This window comes from Eulemur rufifrons, chromosome 7 (assembly GCF_041146395.1).
Source record: "Eulemur rufifrons isolate Redbay chromosome 7, OSU_ERuf_1, whole genome shotgun sequence".
In the NCBI taxonomy this organism is placed as follows: domain Eukaryota; kingdom Metazoa; phylum Chordata; class Mammalia; order Primates; family Lemuridae; genus Eulemur; species Eulemur rufifrons.
Window position 1 is genome coordinate 181,909,456 of NC_090989.1, and position 18,741 is coordinate 181,928,196.

The window sequence follows — 18,741 nt, forward strand, 5'->3', positions numbered from 1 at the left end:
GGATCCTTGGGGATTCAGGTTACTTATTACTTTGGCTCTTAATTTGTATTTTTTGGTTGTCTTGTGGCCTTGACTTTTATCTCTGTAAAAATGGACACCAACAATCTCCCTCATTTGTTAAAAATTATAGTAACATTAATACTTAGCTTTTATTTTCAATCTTTACTATATGCTCTGCTAAACGCTTTATGTCATTTCTCTTAAAAATCCTCAAAGTGTTATGAGATCCGTCCTATCATTAACTTCAGCTTTTAGATAAGGAGACCAACCTGGAAGAGGATATTTGCTTCACCTAAAGTTGCAAAGCTTGATGATGTTAGACCTGGAATTCAAATCCAGGTCTCACTTATTTCAAAGCCCATGTCTTTACCAGTTTTGCTTGAAAATGGAACAAGCATTAGATGCTTTTCTCTACTGCAAAGAGAACCTGGAATCTGGTGATAAGTCAAAAAAAAAAATTATTAGTAAAACTGAAGCACTGCTTTCATTACCTCCCTTTTTGAAACACTGGAATGTTGCTGGTGCCTTAAATATTATGTCAATCGGATGGCTGGCCAGGCAGCTTTTACTGTTATTGACTTCATATTTTCAATAATAAGTTGGCAGCCTTCGGATCCATAGCTTTATAGTTTCCTGAGGGGGAGGGAGGTATGGTGGTCTGATTTCAGGGCGGGGTTAGAACCATCCAAACCCCTTGGAGAAGAGGTAAATGAAGTCCTCGAACTACCTCAGCAGTGCCTTTGTTCAGAGAAAATAGCTCTGTATCATCAAATGGATTTAAGTGATCATGAAAATATTCAAACCAAAGTGGCATGTAATTAAGAGCAATTAGGACTGAAGTGATGTGACTGGATATTAAAACCAGGCAGGCAGTGGTTTCTGCTTTCTCAGTAGAGACACGGCAGATAATTTGGATCCCTCCTAACTTTGTCATCTCTAGAAATAAAACCTGCTAGACGGCTTAGATGTGCTGATGCCATGTAAATATTGAAGGTCTGGGATCCTCTACTAAGTCCGACCCCTGTATTTCTGTTATGTAGTTTTATCTTCATATTTCAGTCACAGATATGCCAGAGTTAATTAGATCTCCACTAGTAAATATCCATCATGATGTTTCTAAATCCCTTTTGCCAAATGATCTAATTAGAGCAACACTTGGCTCTCTATATAATTACAACATATGGCACCTAGAGGGTACATATAGTAGAATTATAGGTTGCCTGATGAGAAATCCAGGTGGTGGGTAAAAGACTCTATTAAATAGAGTTGTGGCGTATGTGCGTGTGTGTGTTTTAATATACACAATTCCTCCAATAACTCTCCCCAGAATAAGTAATATTTTGTAATTCAACTGTCCTTCCCGCATGAAACGACAAGATTATACGGAAGAGGAGTTTTAAAATTTAAAAGAAAATAAATAATCGATAATATTAGCATAAATTATTTAACCTTCCATGTCTCTAAGAGTCATCATGTGTAGTAAGTCAGCAAGGTTGAAAGCAGCTCTGTGCAAGATGAATTATTGGGGACATATTCCTCCCTCCAAGCAAGATCACTTATCCAAATTGCTAAATATATAACAAGTGGGACTGAATCCTTCAACCAGAAAGAAAGAAGGATTTATTAATCCTATTTATTAATATAATCTCTGGAAGTAGACTAACCAGTTTGTATAGATGATGAGTTCAGGTTGTGGTTTGTTGAACTTGAAAGGTTTATCATGCAACGGTGTGCTGCAGCCCACGTGCAAGGGCTCAGAAGAACCGTTCTGCATGTCTGTTCCCAGCTTCATGCTCAGTGATATCACGAGAGTAGCTTGAAATTGTCCATAGTGGGAATATTTACACCGTGGAAATTGGCTCACTTCAAGGGCAGTTTTTCCACAGAGCCAGTTTGTGAAACATTTGCAGCACATCACTACTTATGGAACACAGGCAGCTCAGAGTTGTCAGTGTCAGTTTACAGTTCACAAAAGAGGTCAGGTGGAGAAACATGGCTTTCTAAATCATCATCTTTGAAGTGATGAGGGCACACAAGGTTCACTGAGAGAAAATGTTAAAACAAAAGGGCTTTGGAAGACTTTTCTGAATTATGTAAAATGTGCATGAGAGATAAAAAGAAACAGAAAAATTCATTAGAAAGCTAAGAGGAGAACCAGGAAATTGGGGTGCCATGAAATTCTAGGGGTCATGAATAGACAGGCATCAACAATGTCAGGTGTTGCTGCAAAGTCAGAAAGGATGAGGACAATGAACTACATGTATTTGGCCATAAAGAAGTCAAAAGTGACCTTGAAATTAACACTTTTTGACAAGAACAAAAGCTACAGGATGGTAAGCAGATGGATGCAGTGGATACTTTTTTGCAGGTGTTATGTAATGAAAAGAGGAAGATCAAATATCCCAGAGGGGAGTGAAGTATTTGTGGCAAGGATCTCATTAGGGTGGAGGAGACTGGCAAATATGTATAGCCTCGGGGAAATCAGACTGTGTCAAAGAAGGAGTTAAAAAAGATAAAACATTACCATTAACAAGGCAAAGGAGAAAAATCATATAGTCATTTTAATAAAGGCAGAAAAAGCATTTGATAAAAAAAAAAAAAGAAGAAGTAAGGCGGGAGAGATGATTCTCAAGACAACAGTGGGAAGATGGACTCCAAATCAATTATTGTGGGAAATGAGGACGAGCCTGTCTTCTGTGACTGTGGGTAGGAAGAGAGGAAGAGTAAAGACACAGAGAAGTTAAGGGTGAAAGAGGGAATTGAGGAATTTCATGTAATATCACCTTGACCTCAGTCTCAATAAACTGAGAGACGAGGTCATCTTTTGAAAGCGTGGGCATGGGGTGATTGTGTGCTGGAGAGAAAGGGAGATCTGGACTGTCGTTTATGGTCCATGTGATAGAAATAACATTTGGATCGAGCTTTTTATATTTTCAGCTGCTTCCACACACGTTGACTTTCCCACATATTGATTTGCTCTGAAGGGTTTTATTCTGAAAGAGGTGGTTTGTTCCAAAGGATGCATAAAGTTGTTATAGAAAAAAAAAAATGAGGCTGACTATTCTCAATACCAAGAAAAAAAATGTTTTTTCAGGTGAATGCAATCTGTTCGGACTCAGAAGAAAAGCAATGCATTTTAAGATTACTATTATCCTCTCTCATTTTCTCAAGAATTTCACTCCTTTGGTCACCCTTACTCTTTCCTATATCATCAAACTCTCTCTCTTCTTACACTTCCTATGGGATCATTCCTGACAGCCCATCACCATCTTCCTCATCCCCCGTGCCTCCTTTGCTCTCCTACACCTTCTCTCTCTAGATGGTCCCTCCCTTCCCATAACTTTAAACACCGTCTATGTACTGACAACTCCAAAATGTGTATCCGCAGCACAGGTTTCTCCCCTGAACAATTCAGGCTTAACGTGCCCCAAACAGAACTCATTCCTGCCAGCAACCTCCACCCGGAAACCCAGTGTTCTTCCAGTTAGACACCATCTCCCTCTGATCTCTCAAGCCTGAAACCTAGAAATGATTGCTGATTTCTCTGTCTCACTATCCTGCATATGCAATGCATTAATAAATGTTAGAAATTCTACTTGCAGAGAATATACTCAATCTCTTCTTCTTTCCATGTGCATTGCCAGTGCCCTGGCCCATCCGCCGACACTCCTTGCAGGGCTGTGGCAGTAGCCCGAACCAACCCGTTGCCCTGCTTCTATACTCGGTCCCATCCAATCTGTTCTCTGTATCACAGCCAGAATGGTCTTTGAAAACAGAAATCAAATCTCATCACTAATTCTTAAGATAGAAACTAAGCTGCTGAGCATGATCTGGCTCCTTGCATTATTTTTGTGATTTGTTTCGTTTGTTCTCTCCCTTACTAACTCTAAGTGCCAAGAGGTCTGAGGCCATGGGTATCTTGTTTCCCATTAGAACGCCAGTGCCTGCTTTCCTCTTCAATTCCTTCTTTGCATTTTTCTGAATTTATAATTTCACATTTATGTCTTGGTTTACTTGACTATTATCTGGCTTCCTAATCTGGTCTGTAAGCTGTCTGAGGACAGAACCTACCTGGTTTCATTCACCACTGTTTATCCAGCACTAGCACAGGAATACAATTTGGGGGGCTTAATATTTGTTGAATAATAAGAATTTCCTTCGAGAAGAAATAAGTCAATGAACTGACAGTATTATTTCACAAAGGATTTGAGATTACTTATTAAAAAAATAAAAGCAATAGAGAAGAGAAAAGTAAATAATTTAAGGAGTTGGAATAATGGAAAATTATAGAAAAATAAAAATGTCAGAAATAAAATTAGTACATAGAAATACATTTTATGTAATTCACAGGTTTGATTGTACTCATCTAGCTAAACAATAAAAGAAAGAAACATAATTAATCAAAGTCATAGTGTTTATAAGATTTAAAAAATGTTTTGTCTGATAATAAGATCTTAGCAAAATCTTCCCCATGAGACACAATTACTACACAAGATTTCATAGATGTGCCTTATAATTTTCAGACATTTGGAAAATTATGTAGTGACAAACAACAAGTTAGTAAGTTCAGTTCTGTGAGGTGGGGCCAAATATATAGTTTTTTTAAATAAGCTGATCCAAGAGCAAAGTTTTAAATATCTATGTCAGTGTTTTCCAGCACTTATTCTTGGGATGGGGTGGGATATCTATCATACAACATGGTATCCCATAATCAAACAAGTACAAGAAATGTAATTTAAACATTCTGTATTGCAGCCATCTCAGAACCTTTAATATGCTAATTGCATTGCGAGTCTCCCAGAATCATGGTTCCCAGATTTATCTGGAAATGCACCTTACTATACATACTGCCTCAAGGGACCAGGGTTTTAGGAGAAATAAAAAAAACCAAAAAAAAACCTCTGATCTAAACGAATGTGGAGGTTTATTTGCTTTAGGAATTCCATCATTAATTTTTACAGCCAGAATTATAAAGACAGATTAGAAGAAAATTCAAGATTATAATTGCAGGCAAGAATATGGGATGCACCTGTTTCGTGTTACCAATCTAGACCAGGTATACACTCTTAAGCAGGCCAAAGGAATCATGAGTGCAATGCTGGAATGCTACCTTTGGGGTGGTACAAAGACGCAAGTTCCACGTGAGAATCATTAATCAGGATCTTAGCATTTAACTTATAACTGATTCCTGTCCACACAGTCAAAGATAAAGAAAGCTTGATAAAAGCTACAGATAGTCTCGAGTTTTTCCTGACATATTTTTCCACAAAGCTGTTAGACATTATAACTGAATAGCTAAATTCATAACAAACCAGCTATTCCTGTATAGAATAAGAGCGTGAACAACTGAAGCCTACAATTAGCCAAGGAAAAGCAGGGCTTTTCTCTTAGTTGTCTCAAGTGTGAAAAGGCAGAAAGTTGGAGCACGGTCAAGCAAGAAGGATCACTCAGCAGGTTCTTTGCAATTTCATCATCATCCTTGTTGATCTGACATCCATTCTATGTTGATTAATGAATACTTGGTTATAAAAGCATAGATATTATTTAGATTGTAACATTATATGTTTTTAGACTCCTAGACTGTATTTATAATGGCCACAGACAATTCCCTAGAAATTGGCTTAAAAGTGTTGGCAATGCCAGGAGGGAATGCCCATATCAAAAATGTTGCCTAAAAATGGATGCATTTGTATATGTGGTTATATAATAATGGGTTGTGGTTTCAAGGAAAAAAAATCCATTGGTGAGTTATTCTTCAGGAGTTCTTGCTATTTCATTACTAATAACCTTTATCTGCTTGACTCAAACAACCATGGTCACAAACCAAGAACAGGGCCCAGAGAAATGATGAACTTTTTTTTGTTTTGCATTGCTCTGTTTGGTTTGGTTTTTGCTCCACACCCTCAAACACCAACAGAAACGTAACACCTGCTTTATTAAATTTTATATTAACAATAGCATTTTGAGGTAACTAGAGTATAAATTTTACTTTTCCATTTTATTATTGGGGACACTATATCACAGAGTTAAAAAAAATAAATTCAAGTAGTGGGTTTTTAAAGCTAAGAGCACTATTCGGTCTAAGAACTCCTAAACCATCTCCTCCTCTGCAAGACTACATTCATTTGCTTTCTAACAATCATGCAAAGTCAAGTCCCATGATGTGGATGATGGAACTTTTATCATTTCTGCTTCTTCATAGAATCATTTAGTATTTAGTTCTGAATACATAATGCACTTTGTTCCCCTTGAATACTAGACTCTATTAAACACCTACCAAAAACAAAGCAAAGCAAAATGTAACAAAAGTATAACAGGAATTCAAATTTCTAATAATGACCTTCATCTTTATTTAACAAATATTTGAGGCAACTGCACTGAAGTAAGAAAATAATGGGAAGACTTCCTTGAATTTTGCTGAACCTTGTAGGAGGCTATTGTCTTAGACTGGATCGTCTAAAGCAGACTCTGAGATGGAAGCTGCATGCAGAAGGTTTACTGGGGAGGGGTCTCTGGGAATACACCTGCAGGGAAGACAGAAAGGCAGAGGTGGCTACAGAGAGCAGCTGCCCTGCAATTGCAGCTTCAGCCAATCCCACTGGGAGGTCTGGAGCTGAGCTAGCCCTTCAGAGTCGTCACATCTTGAAATAAGGGGGTCTGGTCATTAAATACCTGAATCAGCCATTCACTGGCCTCAGACCATCCCTGATAAGAGGTACAAACATAGTAGAAGCAGTTCCCCAGTGCAGAGGGTAATTCAGTGAGGGACACAGCTGTAAGCTGTCAGCAAGCCATAATTTTGGACATGTTTTAAGGGTAGAATGCCCTGGCACTCAGGAGGAGGATCTGAGTAGAGTGCTCTTTCATATAATTATAAGAAATGACTGTATGGCACCCTTGTCATGGGAAGAAGCATTCAGAGCTGCTCATTATTAAAACATGTCTTAGGTTCGCCAATTAGTCTTCCTTCCACAGGGTGCCCAGAGGAATCTGTTCGAATTTCATGTCATGTTCAAAGCATACGCCTAATTGATAGAGTTTTGGCAAGGGAACAAAGTATGATTCCTCTGTCTGATTTCATTTTTCCAACCCCTTCCTCAGAAGGCAGACTCAGGAAGTGTGACCTATTCGGCAACCCCAATTTTAGACCTTGAGGACTCTCCGTCCTGTGAATTCCCTCTCTCCTTTTCCATAGACACTTGGTGTCTTAAAACTGTGCACCTCCACCTCCTCTATCCTCGCCTCCTTAAGTTTTGTCTAGGATTGGCAGTAATTTCATTCCGTTTTTTCCCTCCTTGATGAAATTCTAGATCTCTGATCCACATAGAAGGAGGGAAGGAAAAAGGAAGGGAGAGTGGGAGGGAGGGAGGAAGGCAAACCTGAAGAAAATCAAACTTTTACACAAGATCAATAAGACCACCTCCTAGTTCCTGTGACTTTATGCAAGAGTATGTTTTCTCTGCTTTGAGTTGCATGAAAAAAAGGATACTTTAGTTACCCTAACTTGGTACCCGTCCATTGCCCCAAGGGAAGATTTATGTCAAACCCAAAAGAGAGTGTTATAGAAATAAATAGAACCCATTATATATACATCACTACATGTAGCTAGCTATTCATTCAAATTCATTGGGGAGTTTTCAAAGGTGGGAAGATTTTCGTGCTGGAAATGTTTTGTACAACTTATATATGCAAGTACTAATTGGTATGACTAGGATCCAGAGATTCTCATCTTCTTTGAACGATGTATATCTTTTCATGTCACTAATGTGATTAGTTAGGATATTAGGGATAAATGAAGCTTTAGAGATAAATAGACCGGTGGTTTTCCACCTGTTTCTACCTCAGCATCCCTAAGGGATGCAACACATCCCCATTGTTTGAAATGGCTCATTACACACTAATTGTCAGAGGAAACGGGTTCAGGAAAGAGGCAGAGGGAGAAGAAAGGGAGCTTAGGTGCACATCATGTATAAGAATCTCCCGCAAGGATATGGTTTGAAAAATCCCACTTGAACATTCTGTCATGCATGGCTCTCCAAGCCATGGGAATCATTGCTTCCCCCAGCATTTTGTTTTATATTTAAGACTGGAAAGACTAAGATTAGATGACTCATGACAGGTCTCACAGCTAGCCACTAACATGCACATGCTCACATAACATTTTGTCCAAACTAAAGAAAACTCTTCCCATTGTAAAGCAATAAAGCTTTCTGGCAAAAATGTTCTTCAGAATCTCAGAAAGACATTATCAGAAGGTCTTAAAAGTCATCTAGCCAATGGTTCACTGAATCTAGCTTTCTTCAGCAAGCATGGTATATTAGCCAGCACCATGTTTCATTTTTTTTAATTAGTTTCCAACAATTAAAATTTGATATGTCATATAATCCAGACTTCTAACCTCTCTTAAAAAACTGGATGATCTGCAACAAACTGCCTGCATTTCTATATGGCAGCAATTGCTTAAAGCTGAGAAAGAGTTATGCTTTTAGCAAGAGCATGAAATCTCCAGTTCGCCATCCAACCCTTGTACCCCAGATTAAGATACGATGTCAGTTGCCTTTTCTGATTGCTTTTGCATGGTAGTCTTTCTTACAGAAGAGTTAAGATGAAAGTGAAATATTTCTGGTACTATTTCTCTGTCAAAAATGAAAATAAGAAAGCATGGTCAAAGGGCCACACATTTCAAGAAAATAGAGGAAAGAGTGTGTTTTCTTATGCCCATAATGGATTTTCCTGTGCTTTTAAATACAAAGTGTGCCATGAAAACGTTCTCACCTGCTTCATTCATTTTTATTACCTGCCTACCTCCTGTAGGCAATGGTGTTTGTAACTTACCTCTGTCCCTTTGTTACCAATGATAATTCAGAAGGACAAGAAGGTTTTGGATCCCTCAGAATCCTGTGAAAATCTGGAAAAGAATCTATTTCCTTATATCTAGTCCAGTGTTCTTTTTTATTCTACCATGAATGGTTAAATAGTAAAAACTCTGTATTTTGTCTTCCCTGGAGATTGTGCTAATTCACTCTTGTTATTTTTTGGTTTTGTTTCCTCTGTCATACTGACATGAATGACAAGTTGTCAATTATCTCTCTTCCCAAATTATATTAAAAACTGAGCGTAAAAGCTATAGCAAGCTCCCTGCCTGACCTCCTAAGCGAAGGTTTTCCTTACAGTGTTTCCTGAGCAGCTGATTGTCAGCCTAACTTAGTGCCTGATAAATAAAACAGAGAATTAAACTTGCCTTTTAAACCAGGAAATTATTCTGTTCTAACGTTATTGCTCATATTAAACTCCTGTGCCATTAAAGCTGTCTCTTTTAAACGAATGTGCACTGGGTGCTTTGTTTATTCAATTTAATTGTAGGAAAAAAAACTCAACGAGGGAAATGGTTGTTTGAACTGGTTTTTACCAGTCACAAGCCATGTGAATGAGTGTCCAATTAAATAGCGGCTCACTAGGACTTGTGTAATAGTAACATCTGTTATCTTAATTAAACAAGTTACTATATAAAGGAGCTTTCATAGCTCACTTTGTTAGAGTAGGTTCTGACCTAGAAACTCTGGGAAGGTTTGTTCTCTTTGTGGGATTCTGTTGGCGGTGGTGTTCCCAGTTGGCCCCATTATACTGTCGACCTGACAAGCTCTGGGATCTACAAACCTACAATATGTTCAAGCCCACAGAGCCCAGAGAGAGGAAGGAACTGAAGTTCATGATGCAAAGTGGAACAAATAAAACAGTAAAAACCCGGGGTAAGAATGCTTTGTATTCATTCTGGTGTACTTGGGTGTCGTGACTTAGAGAGAAGTTGTGGGTGTGGGTGGCACAATGGAGAAAGGAAAGTGCACAAATATTTATTGACTCTCCGTTGCATGTCTGTACCCAGGAAAACCCTAACCTACAGGCTCAGGCCCATAATCCTGTATCTGTATCTTTGAAATCCAAAAAGCTCTGGAAACAAAAGGGTTTTTTTTTTTTCTTTCTTTCTTTCTTTTTTTCTTCTTCTTCTTCTTACTCATTTATTTGTTTATTTTTGGCAGGTTTGCAGCAAACTCATCTGTTGACAAAACCCAACTGAGGCTGTTGATAGACTTTGTCTTTATTTACCCCATGTTTAATCACAGACATAATACTATGTTGGATTGTGAGATACCGCATCAGACTTTTCTTGAGATGTTATATAAAATAAAATATTTGTACTATAGTATGTTTCTTAACGTTAGAAATCCTGAATCCCAAAATATAACTTTCCTGAGCGTTTTTGATAAGGGGTTGTGTGTCAGACCATTTTAAAAAGAGTAAAGTACACTGGGGCTCAGTGATGTTAAGTATCTTGCTCAAGGATAGACAGCTAAGCAGCCCCTCCAGCGGCTTCCCATCCACTTCAAATATAGTCTCACCTTGCCCTGTCCTGCAATGTCCTACCTGTCCAGGTCTCTACTTATCTCTCTGAACATAACTGCCACTAGCTAGCTCTTTCACTTTGGCTTTGCAGTTCCTCAATTACATCATCGTCTTTTCTGCCTCAGGGCCTTTGCACTTGCCTTCCCTGACTGAAACACTGTCCTCCCTGATCTTTAATGGCCAGCTCCCTCTTGTGCTATATTACAGCTGAAATGCTATCTCTGCAGAGAAACCTCAAGCACTTTCAAAAGGATCTCGCCCTTGTCATGCAAACCAAAAATAGTGTGATGGAAAATTAAATGAATTTCTACTGAGTTTGTAGATGAAATGATATCAGAAAGGCACAGGCTAAGCCAACCAGACCCTCTCATTCTTTCAAGTGTCAGAATTTTTCTATGGATAGAACACAGAGCAGTCACTGGGGAGATTGTCTCTTAGATTCAACTCTCTAGACCCCCAGAGCTACTACTGGTTGCTGTCTTTTCCAAGCCCTGTTTGTTCAGCCTCTTCTCCAGTTTGTGAGCTACCCCATATCCTTTCAATAAATTCCCCTTTCTGCATAATTTAACCAAAGTCTGTTTCAGTTACTTACAGCACCAAAACCCTAACTAACATAGACAAGCAGAAGGATCATCTTTAGCAAGATTATTTTTTCTCCAAATCCAACTTAGAAAAACAAAAAGCAATCCTTTAATAAGCATTTGGGTATTTATCTTAGTTCTTAATAATGCTTATACCTTACCCTATTTGAATAGACAACTTAAGAACTTGAATATCTAAAATTTGAGGGATGGGGCAGTTTGAAACATTTTGCTTCACAGAGGTATGTGCATTCAACTGACCTAGCTACCCAACTGATTATTAAGTACCCCGTCCATGACTAATGGAGCTGTTGAGCATATGGAATTGCAGGGATCCCTGGAATTAAAACGTATGTGTCCCCTCCAGAGAGCTCTTTTCCCTCGAAGGAGAACCAGCCCTGGAGTGGGACGCTGCCGGGCCTCACAGGCGTGTGCTGACACCGGAGTTAGTGAAGTCTGGGGGATGAAACCTTGGCAGCTGTTTGTGCAGACTCAGGTTGTCCAGCATCTGCGTCCTCCCAGAGTGAGTCGTTGTACGTCTATGCTTCATTGATTCTCGCTGAAGGAGATTTGGACAATGGGCCTGAACCTGCCAAATGAGTTTGGGAAGCCCCCAACACATCAGCAGCTTGTTATATAAGCATCTTGTGCTCAGCAGTTAGGCCTGCCACCGTTTGTGATGAGTGGCAGGTTCCTGTCCTAGACGAGGTCCTTTGCCCACCTCAATGCACGTGGGAGCCCAGAGATGCTGGAATAGGTTCTCTTTCAGCAAAATGAGCTCCCGTTGCCCTGACGGCATTGCATAAGCTGGAAAAGAATATAGATGGCAACATGTGGCTCCTCACCTAGACTTTGATTTGAACTCCCTCGTCATTGCCTTGTGGATGTGGAGGAAGGAAAGATGTCTCAGCATTCTGGGATGAACTGGTTTTAACTCTATATGGAGAACTTTCTGAATCCCAAAATAATCTAATCTCTATTCTTACAGACCATGAACTTTTATAACATTTGAAGTTGAAATTACTTGTTTAGAGTCTGCTTCCTACTCTAGGCTATGTACTCCATGAGGACAGGAGCTTGCCTGTCTTGGTCATTGTCATATCTTAAGCACTTAGCACAATATTTGCCATATAATAGACAGTAAATAAATATGTGATGAATGAACTCACTAGCTGTATAACCTTGGGCAGGTTACTTAATCTCTCTAAACCTGATTTCCCCATCTGTACAATGGTGATAACAACAGTAACCATCTTATAAAGGATTATATGACCTAACCCGTGAAAGGCTTAGAATTGTGTTTGCTGTTGTTATTTATAATTGATAACAAATAATGAAAAATGAATCTGCCCTCTGCTGTCAAAAAAGGAAGTCATCTGAACTGCTGTGTAGATTTTGTACCTGTATAATTGGCCTAAAATAATTAGGAAAAAAAAAAATCACTGTCTTCTCCGTGACTGTAAGAAGTATTTTAACTTTCTGGATGAAAATGTCCCAAAAGGAAAGTTTCATTCATTTCTATGTGTATATCAGGCAACAAATGTGTCTCATCTCGCTTGGACAGTTCCACTGGTTATACTTTCATGCCAAATTCCTTGTCACAAGTGTTAAAATCGTAATATACGTGAATGTCTGCCTCCAGTAACTTTACCTTCTAGGCACTATTTAAAAAGGGAGTTTTGTTTTGGAATGCCTGCATTTTAACCCCCAAACTGCCACAGGTGTATGGAACCCTGTGCTGGGGGCTCTTAAACAAATGGGTGACCTAAAGGGAAACTTTACAGACAGAACATCAGCTACAGGAAGACCTGGGTGATTCTCAACTCTCTACCCAGGTGCCAGGGAGGTTCTGAAAGTCACGCAATGCAGAGAGGCCGTGCTGCTACCCCTGGCCTGAAGCCCCAGATGCCGGTGACAAGTCCTGCTGCCCCTGCAGTACAGAGCTTCTTAAAGCAGGGGCAGAAGTGCTCACAAATGGAGGAGGAAAGAGGATGAGCATAAGAACTACCTTCTCCCAAAGCAGCCTTATCTAAAGCCTTAGTGACATGGTGTCTAGGATGTAGATGGTCTGGACTCACAGTTTCCCATGTATTTTGAACTCTTAGATCTAGACTCTTTTGGCACTTGAGGCTACTGCAGTATACCATAAAAAGGACTAGATTTGGGGGATGAAATCAGAGCCCCACCTTTGCCATCTATGTGGCCTTGAGCACGTCACTTAATTTCTTGTCTTTAAAATAGACTTAATAATAAATACCTATGGTGTTCTGGTGAGATTTCATTAGATGAGAAAGTGTTTTATAAATGGTAAAGCACCGTAGAGGTTTTTGTTCTATGCTTTTTTTTTTTTTTTAGATCTGTACACATTTTTACAAAAATGGGATTATATCATACCTACTGTTTTATAACTTGACTTTTTGATTTATAATATATGGTAGATAGCATGCCATATTGAAGGATATAACATTTGCATTTCATATTTTCATTTTTAATGGCTCAATCTTATGGCATTGTATGATTTTGTCAAGTCACTAAAAGTATTTATTAGTTAATTTTGAACAACTCAGTATCTTCTTAGAATTGCTATTTAACCTACTACAGTTCACATCAACCACATTAAATCTCTAGGATTCTAATTAGAATTGCAATCGTAACTATGGGAATTCCCAAGCAGCTGTATTTTGGGCATCTCCACCAATGTGACTGCAGTAACAGCTAGCATTTATCGAGTACTTAATGTGTGCTGGGTGTTTTACCTATACTGTCCCTTGCCTAAATCTCCCCCCCCCCACCCCCCGCCCAAACAATGCAACTCATTATTGTTTTGCTCATTTGCACTTGAAGGAACTGAAGCTCATCAACATAAACTAACTTAATCATAGACATACAGGATGAGTAAGTGGCAAAACCAGAATTCATCTGAAGATTTATTTGACTTCAAAAGAACATAAACTAAAAAAAAATCAAAAACTAAAAATAAATAAAAAAGAACATAAACTCCATCCACCATATCAAGCGTCTCACTTGATCTCAAACTCAAAATATCCAGATTTGATCTCTCCATCTTGCCCCCCAAAACATGTCCCCACAGTGCACCCCATTTCTTTGAATGGTACCATCATCTGCCAAGCTGCCCTAACCAGCAGCCTTTCTCGCCACTGCCCTGAAACCACTCTTGTTAAGGTTAATTACCTGGGGATTGTCAAATCTAATGACCAGCTCTCATTCTTGAACTTTGCCTCTCAGTAGCATTTGACATAGGGGTGGATCACTCCTCCCTTCTGAAATCCTTGCTTTGCTTGATATCTAGAACCCCATAGTCCCCTAGGTTTTTTCTAAACCTCCCCCTCTCCATGCCAGCCACTTCTCAGTATGTCTATTGGATCCTTCTCTCTACAACCTCTAAACCAGGGATGGGAAACCCAGAGGTTTCCCACCTCTGCCTAAACTTACCCAGGGCCCAGTGCTTGGGCCTCTTCTCCAGTTGTCCCTTCTTCCTAGGTGTCTTCATCTAGTCCACAGCCTTACAACCTATGTAAATGCTAGGGAAGTCCAAGTTTATATTTCTAACCCACGATTCTCCCAGAACTCTGGAGTAGTATATTGAATGATCTATTCATCTACCATGGTCTTTGCTATCCATCCTAGACATAAAAAGTTCTGACTCCAATATATAAACTGTCTTTCCACTCAGTGAAAGGAGGAGAAAGCAGTCAAGCTTTATTGGGCCTATTGATTTGGATGACACATGGTCTCTGAACCACCTAGAGAGATTCATTGATTAACTGAGTCAGTAATTCATTGATTGATTCATTCAAATATTATTTAGCAGCTACATCATGTCCCAAGTACCACGCTAAGAATCTAGATTAAATTTTTAGGGCAATCATCTAGGAAATAAGTACTTCTAAATTAAATTGATAACTTAGGCATTAGAGCGTAGTTTTCATACTACACAGTAAATGGAGGATTTCTGAATCACTCCTTCCCAAATGTGCCTTTCTAAAACATGCATACTTCTTTCCAAAATGGAGATTTATTTGGACGTCACACAAGATAATTGCAGCTTTGTAAACCTGACCTAAGGGAGATTGAGTTTTCATTCAGAAACCTTATCTTGATTGCCTAGACATCACCCAGCATCGTCTGATCCTCCTGCTTGATGCCATTATGGCAGCCTGTCTTCAGGAGAGAAAGAAGAAATGTCACCAAAATGAACAAGGTCTTTCACCTTCTCCCTTTGGGTTATAGGAAGAAACTATTTATGAGAGCTGTCCCGCAGTGCCCACTGGGACCTTGCAGAAGATCAATTACTATAGATGGACAGTATGTCTGGTCTTTCTCCCTCTTTCCACATATTAAATTGTCATTGTGTCAAATGTCTTGTCATCAAATATGGTGCTGCAAGGAAATTGCAATTATATTTATCAGTTTTTTTTCTCTGACCTTTGGATTCCATTCAGTCTACAGAGAATCCCCTCTAGGTGGTTCAGAGAACATGTGTCATCCAAATCAATAGAGCCAACAATGCCTGACTCCATCCTCCTCTTTTCACTGGGGAGGAGGCCAATTCTAGTATTAGAGTCAGAACTTTTTATGCCAAGGATGGATAGCAAAAATATATAGCTTCAGGGTATCTCATCTTGCAACATAGTAATAGCCTTAGTCATGCCATCTATGTCTAGTGAGTAATTACAACAGTACCGTATGGACTTTTCTATCCTGTGCGCCTAGTACTAATTTTGAGCTTCTGTCTCTGGACAATTTTGTTTACGTATTTAAAATCTTGGCTTTTGTTCTTTAATCGTTTTCTTTTACTATACGAATTCTGACTGTCAGAATTAAGAAGGTTGTAAAACTAATGTTTATAGTCCCACTACCTCCTCTAATCACCTGGAATATTTTGAGGGGCTGCGTGGCAGATAACAGCAGCTAAGTTCTGCAGCAGTGCAACCTCATTTTAATATTAGCGAAAGCAGAAATAATCAAGAAGACAAACCTGCCATGAAAAGTCTTATAAAACATTCCAAAGTTAAATGGACCATTAAAGAATAGTAGGCAGAAGAGACAGCCAGGTGCTCACCAAAATCTAAGAGTTGAACTTTAAAAGTCATACATAATGAGCAAGATTTAGATGCAAAGTCAGCCTTAGAGATAAAATATTCCCCTAGGCTTGAAGCTAAAATGCATGTAAATCTTATTTATTAGCATGACTGAGCTAGCAGCAAAGTGAATGGCGTTTGCACGTGTCACTCAGGTGGAGTTTATTTGGCCTTTTCTGGTTTCAAGTAACAGAATTTACACAAACTCAGCTCTCTTGTCCACCGTGTTGACTCTGTTCTCAGACAGGTTTCCTCCTCATTACTGAAAAATGGCTGCTGCAGCTCCAGACATTAAATCTTCAGATCTTCACTTCCAGAAGGACAGATTGAGAATCATTTTCCAGAAAGTCCAAGAAAAGTCTCACTGTAGCTCATTGACTCAGACTGGGTCATATAATTATCCCTAATTAATGGCTATGGCCAGAAGAAATTGAATGCTGTGATCAATTTAAGCCTGGGTCCTATGCTTCACTCCAATATTTAGTAGTGGAGCCTACCAAAATCTCATGGCTGATACTGAAAGAGGAGCAGCTTTTAAAATGGCTATTCTTAGATATAAGGTTAATGGATACTGGGCACAACCTTCTGTACAAGAAGGAATGGTTAAAAATGGAAGATACAGTGGAGAAGTTGGAACTCCTGTATACTGCTGGTGGGAATGTAAAATGATACAACTGCTATAGAAACAGTATGGTGCATCCTCAAAAAAATTAAAAATGGAACTACTATATGATTCAGCAATTCCACTTCTAGGGATTACTCAAAAGAATTGAAAGCAAGGACTCAAATAGATATTTGTATATCCGTATTCATAGCAAAATTATTCACAATAATCAAAAGGTGGAAACAACCCAAATATTTGTTGACAGGAGAATGGATAAACAAACTGTGGTATAGACATACAAATGGAATGTTTTTTGGCCTTAAAGAGGAATGAGTGAAAGGCCACCACATGGGTGAGCCTTGAAAACGTCATGCTAAATGAAATAAAGCAGACATGAAAGGACAAATATTGCATGATTCTACTTATATGACGTACCTAAAATAGCCAAATTCATAGAAACAGAAAGTTGAATAGTGGCGACCAAAGACCGGGGAGAGGGAGTAATGGGGAGTTACTATTTAAATGGGTACAGAGTTTCAGTTAGGGGTGATCAAAAAGTTCTGAAGATGGACGGTGGTGATAGTTGCATAACAGTGTGAATGTGCTTAATACCACTGAATTATACACTTAAAAATGGTGAAAATAGAAATTTTTGGTATACATTTTATCACAACAAAAATATTTAAAAGTGGAAGATAGCTGCAAATAAAAAAATCAAAGAGGCAATATCTACCTACATTTAAGTTAATGAATGACAGAGATATTACTTCTTTATTTTTTAATAGGTAAATGATACTGATTTTATTTTTTATTTTAGTTTATTTAATAGATTCAAATAAAGATGGAATATATCCAAGGTATGCAGTATGATGATTTGATAGACATACTCATTGTGTAAGGATGACCACAATCAAACTAATTAACATATCCATCACCACCCAGGTTGTACATTAGATCCTCAGACCTTGTTCTTCTTACAATTGAAATTTTATACTCTTTAGCCAACATCTCCCCATTTCCCCCACCCCCCCAGCCCCTAGCAGCCACTATTCTGCTCTCTGTTTCTATGAGCTCTACTTTTTTAGATTCCCGATAAAAGTGAGATCATACAAGTATGTGTCTTTCTGTGCCTTGCTTATTTCACTTAGCATGAGGTTAACCTGTGTTGCACAAATGGCAGGGTTTCTTTCTTTTTTATGTCTGATAATATTCCACTGTATATGTTCACCACAATTTCTTTCTCCATTGATCTACCTATGGACACTTAGGTTGTTTCCATATTTTGGCTATTGTGAATAATGGTTTAATGAATATGGGAGTACAGATATCTCTTCAAGATACTGATTTCATTTCCTTTGGATATATACCCAGAAGTTGGATTGCTGGATTATTTGGTAGTTATATTTTTTATATTTTTGAGGAAACTCCGTGTTGTTTTCCATAATGGCTATATCAATTTACATTTGTACGAACAGTGTATAAGGGCTCCCTTTTCCTCAAACCCTGGCCAACACCTGTTATCTCTTGTGTTTTCCTAACACAATATGTGTGAAGAGATATCTCATTGTGGCTTTGACTTGCATTTCTCTGATGAGTAGTGATATTAAGCACCTTTGTATATACCTTTGGCCATTTGTATGTCTTCTTTGGAAAAGTGTCTATTCAGGTCTTGTGAGTAAAAGTGTCTATTCAGGTGGTTTTCCCAAATAACTCAGGTTGTTTTTTTGCTATTGGGTTGTGTATTTCCTATATATTTTGGCTATTAACCCCTCATCAGATATATAGTTTGCAAATTTTTTCCCCATTCTGTAGGCTACCTTTTCATTCTGTTGGTTCTTTCCTTTATTGTACAGAAACTTTTTAGTGTGATGTAGCCCACTTATTTATTGTGTGTGCTTTTGGTGGCATATCCAATAAATCATTGCCAAGAACAATGTCAGGGAGCTTTAGCCTTATGTTTTCTTCTAGAAGTTTTACAGTTTCAGATCTTACATTTAAGTCTTTAATCAATTTTAAGTTAATTTCTGTATATGATGTAAGACAAAGGTCCAGT

The 18,741-nt window shown here is 38.6% G+C and overlaps 1 protein-coding gene across 1 annotated transcript in view; it reads left to right on the plus strand.

Moving 5' to 3' along the window:
- The window catches only part of CNTN4 (contactin 4), a 155,419-nt gene that overhangs the window by 43,120 nt on the left and 93,558 nt on the right, over positions 1-18,741 (plus strand). The window lies entirely within an intron of this gene.